The sequence below is a fragment of the Brachyistius frenatus genome, unplaced genomic scaffold (assembly GCF_029030835.1).
Source record: "Brachyistius frenatus isolate BFR_SWC_R1_liver_20210118 unplaced genomic scaffold, ASM2903083v1 Contig_3, whole genome shotgun sequence".
In the NCBI taxonomy this organism is placed as follows: Eukaryota; Metazoa; Chordata; class Actinopteri; family Embiotocidae; genus Brachyistius; species Brachyistius frenatus.
This window is the reverse complement of record NW_027210602.1, coordinates 7,358,045-7,363,476: the sequence shown is the minus strand read 5'-3', so window position 1 is coordinate 7,363,476 and position 5,432 is coordinate 7,358,045.

Genomic DNA, 5,432 nt, shown 5'->3' with positions numbered 1-5,432 from the left:
TCAGGTGCGTTATTTATGATGTGGCGATACAGTGTGTTAATAAACCACAGGGTATGATCATTTCAACTCCAGTTATTTTCCTCCCCAGAAACCACAGCATAGTACAAGAACCATTCTGTGTAAACCATCTATCAAAGCAAACAAATTAAAATATAACCTTTCCAATTACACTGCTTGTGTTAGCGTTAGCCTTCCTTGGCCCAAAAGCAAACCTTGTATGTGTCGCAAATGCATCATCATAAAGGATATTTGTTTCTTCGGAAGCTGCTTTGCACTATGTGCTAAAAATGTCTGATGATACAGTATGTTGGTGGTGTTTTCCACGAAGGGCTGAAAGTGCTCTTCAGAACAGCATATGCCGGATCCCAGGTGAACCAGCCAGCACTGTGGCCTTATCGACATACCTATTACTGTTTCTTCTGTTTCTCTGCCTGCTGCTGAGGCTATTTCCTTGTACCAGGACCGGGCCAGCAGTACAGTATCATGACATATTATGGGTTGAGGGAATTGGGACTTTATAAGATGTAGCATTGAGTTTCACAGTCAGCCTTTCAAACAGTTTATGGCAGTCATGGACCAAGAAGGAGAACAAATCACCACCAGTTACTGTAAAAGATTACATAAAAACAAAAACAACTTTTAAACATGAAATTATGCCTTATTTCTTGCGTAAAGTGTCAGATCCTGTATTCACCACCTGGAAAATGAAATTATTTTTACAGATATCAACCTAACCCAGCTAGTTATATTGGTGGTATGTCATGAAAGACTGGCATCCACAAAACTGATCTAAACCTTGGTAACCCCGCTGGCATGCACACATTAGTTTGTTTGGCTAACATTTGTATTTTGTATTTATTTTTTAAATCCTAGTTTACTTTATTTCAATGACATCAAACATAGTAATAATGATAAAAAAAAAATTTTTTAAAAAAATCCATGGCATTATACGTAAGTTTTGTTTCATTTATGATAACTTTATTGGCAGTTTTGATAATAGTTTAGTTGTTATGGTGACATCGCCTGAGTTGATTTTTGTTTGAGTTGACCTTTTTTATGAGAACTGAATTAAAGTTACACATTTAAAAAAACATGTTTTGGGGGTAATGTAAAATAAACAAAAAAATAAACAGCTTTTTGAAATTTCCTGTGACTCTGTTACAATGTAACAGAAAAACATAATGTTAAATCAGCAATATTCAAAGTAATTGTCAAAGTGCTTTGGTTAACCGAAGGTATTTCAATGGCGAGGTAACAGAGGTTCTGTAAAGTAATACATAAATACATGACTAAAACTACAAACAAACATACATGTTAGGAAATTCTCTTATCCATCCTAAGTAAATCTTAAATGATCTTAAGACTTTCCCTTTAACATTATTCAACTACATGCCCTCAGCTTCCATAAATACATTTAAATCAACACTGATCGTAACACTGCTGTTACTGATTTTAAATCTTATTCTGTAGATCAACATTCAACCGGTGGTAACTCCCCTCTAAATTTTTCACACGTGGTGCAAACTAATTAACAGCTGCAGCTGTGGCTTGTTACAATTAGAAACCCTTGAGTACCGGTGTGTTTCGAAGGAAGGGAAGTCATTTGGTTGACAAGATAAAACGTTGCAAACCCTTTTCTTTCTGGTTTTCTGATATTGTAGCACCTGCAATCTTAAATTTTGCCAAGCTCAGACATTTGATTTGTTCATATTCAGTACATGAACAATGTCTGAAACTAATTAAAAGTTGAACGGCTGGAACTTTAATGAGAGAAAGTTTGATCTTATTTTATCGTAACTCATCACCAATGAGCTTTCTTCCTGTGACAAACCTTTGACTACCAATCTTGGGTAGTTTGGGACCTGTATTTTGGTAGTTAGACATCAATCTGTCCATTTTCTTCCAGGCACATACTGTGACTGTGAGGTCACGCCTCTCTGCAAAGTCTGCAACCAAACTTTTGAGACAAAAAAAAAAAGACAATTTCTTCCCTGCAGAGCTCTTTCATAAATGACTTCCACTCCTTTTGAGCAATTGATTTTTTTAAGATCGTACTGTGCTTTTAAGGAATTCTTAGCTTTTTGCCATACGTGTCTCAGAGCTTTTAACCCCTCAAGTACCCCACCGTATCTCTGGTCTCGTCTGACCAAAGCGGCTGACTCTTGTGTGGTCCAGGAGGAGTCTCATGCATTATTTGTGGCACGTAGACGGTGGGATTTCCTGGTTGTGATCAGATGTGCCCTACTGTTGACATAAAACATTTCTATTTTCAATGTGTTGGGCCCGCATGAGTACCTGCATACCCTTGTGCCAGTATTTATATTGAAACTGTCTATTGCTTGTTCCATTTGTGAAACAAACTGTCCACCACATTGGTCAGCAGCCTCTGCAGATTTGACCACGCAATTTAAATCAACACCTCTCTACCACAGTGTCAACAAAACCTGAATATGATAAGCCTCATGAAGGTAGGGTTTATTGCAGGCTGGTTGTATTGGATGTAGCCCGGTGCATCTAATAAAGTGACGACGTGTGTTTATGTGGTTGTGAGCGTACAACAGTGCTGTCAACATCAGGGCCGCTCTCTACCCAACCAAAGAGTCAAGCATACCGTACATACAAAAAATATTTTCCTCTTCAGCCTTGGCCACCTTCACTATGTCAGTTAGAGCACGTCAACCTGCTTGGGTATGCGTATGACAGCTACCCCATAATGTACTCCACTATTTGTGTGTGTGTGTGTGTGTGTGTGTGTGTGTGTGTGTGTGTGTGTGTGTGTGTGTGTGTGTGTGTGTGTGTGTGTGTGTGTGTGTCTATAGTGGCTAAACGTAGTTCCAAAATCATACACGTATGGTAGGGTTGTGTATAAATTATTGAATTACTTTGAATTAAATACAAAATATCTGCACATGGAAGGGGAAAAACATGCATTTGATCTCAGTGGACCTTTAAAGACCTACCATCAAATGAATTGCAAATACCTCCAGCTTTTTAATAATACCCAACCCATCATATAAATGATGAAACTTATTTACATCCAAATCATAATGTGCAGTTTCATTATATACATGCACACACTGAAATCCCTTACAAACACACACACACACACACACACACACACACACACACACACACACACACACACACACACACACACACACACACTGATGCTGTCCTCCTTTGCGTATGCTGGGTCACCCTCCGCTTGCCATTATTGGTTTTTGTTTCTTGTTATCCATTCATTGCCTTGCACATTGTTGATTTTCTTTTTTCTTTTACCCGAATGCTTTTTGCCTTGTCCAGAATAATGACTGCGCACAAAGGAGTGATGCCTCTACATGCATGGCGGCTCCAATGACAGGGTTGACGGACCACCTGAATTGAATTCACGTGTCTGATCACTTTCTATCAGCGGCTCTCCTTCTCTCTCTTTCACTCTTGACTTTTTCCCTCTTCTTCCCTTTTTGGTAGATTTTGTAACACCTCATACCAGCAGAATTTGTTTTACGATAACCGTTGCAAATAAAATACGGTCGGTAACATTTTAAACAAAACAGCTGTCGTATACAGTTTCTAACTAGTTAACCTGTATCTGTGCACGCATTCACAAGTAATTTTGAAATTCTTTTACAGCATCTATATATTTTGTAGCACTACACTTTTATCAAAGCAAAGAACGTTCCTCAAAGCGTCAATAATATATATCAAAAACATTTAGATGATTTAAAATCTTGATATTCAAGAATATGTTTGCCAAGACGCCTCCGACTCAAAGAAAAATAACTTCTGGGGAATTGTTCAAAGTAGAAAATGTTTATAGTCCTCATTCATATTGAACATTGAACCATACGAAGGTTTGTGCTTTCTTTTTCCAACTCCTTTCATGTCAGTCAGCCAAATATAACTGCTGTCAGAAAGACATTTGGTCTCAGGAGGTCGCCATCATGTTTGGTAGAATACATGTGTGAAATGTATCTCTGTGTTCATACATCCAATGATTGTCTGCCCCTGTTTTTCACCCTGGAGTTGGATCAAGGCTGGATTCCTTATGAACTTAACTGGCATTTGCATGCAATATAGATTTATAGATGTTCAGCAATCACGAAGAAGCTGTTAAATCCACTGAGTCTCATTGTTGATGTTGAGCTGCGCATCTTTTTTTCATTTTCTGTATTGATGAAAGCGTTCTGCTTGCATAATTTGAATGGCATACTCCAACATCTTTTTGTTGTTGTTGTTGTTTTTGTTTGCTGCATGTTTTCACTTAGTAGAAATACAAAAAGCTGTCAGGTATATGCACTACGAGCCCAGCGTAAGGATGAAGGGTGTAATGTTCAGCCTCAGGCAGCTCAAAGTGGTTGCTGTGCTTGGCACCTGGGACCCCTGTCTCTCAGTAGGAATTGGCAAGGAGCCGGCAGCTTTTCTAAGAGCCAGGTGTTGTTTTATTTATCTGAAAGCACAAGTGACCTTTCTGGAAGAACACCGCAGAGAGATCTGCCTCACAGGGCTGTCTGCCCCCCCCCCCCGTCTTCTGTCACACACCTCCCAGTGAAGGATGAGATTGAGAGCCATCAGCCAACTCCGTCTTCACACTGTCACAAAAACAGACCCAACATGAACCTTTACATTTTGTTGAACTATGAGTCTGTCTGGTTCCGTAAGTGTCAAATTATGTATGAATGCTCCCCCTCCAGTTAGCACCGTTTGACACCACAAAAGGTATATTTTCTGGTCGCCAGTTTCTGAATGTAAGAAATGATTTGCCTCAAGAAAGAATCCTGAAGAACACGTCTATGTTTAAAAAAAAAAAAAAAAAAGTTTATATTAGAAAGTTCTCCAAGACTCAAGATTTCTGCGTAATAGTCATTTTGTTATTTCGCAGAATGTATGGTCAAAAACAGTCATTTTGCCAATTTTTTTTCTACGTTTTCTCTTGTCAGTGAGACATTGCCTTGTGCTCTCATCTTGACTGGCTGCCCAAAGTCAGTGGTGTGGGAAACACTAACAGCACACAATCATTAGCAGGAAAGAGAATAACATAACTGCAATTTAATAGGGAAGCATAACATTACTTCTCTGTACATTGCCTAAAACTAAAATATGATGTACTTTTTAGATGTACAAAATGTATGGTTTGTAGTCATTATGGTTATAATTTTACAGCACTTAGCATAACGAGAATACGTTTAAGCTTTTCAACTGACGAGCCTTCTTTGTTTTGGCCTGCAGGCCCCAAATTACACTGCACTAATCTACAGGATTGATTTGAAAACATCACAAAAAACAACTGTTGAACTGTACCCGTCATTACAATGAACTTGTATTGCACCCTAAGCTGTTGTTGTATTGTCATTAACCACACATGCTCCTGTATGCCAGGCTAAGAGTCACAAACACATGCAGTAACACTGAAATCATTGCCATTGATCCGA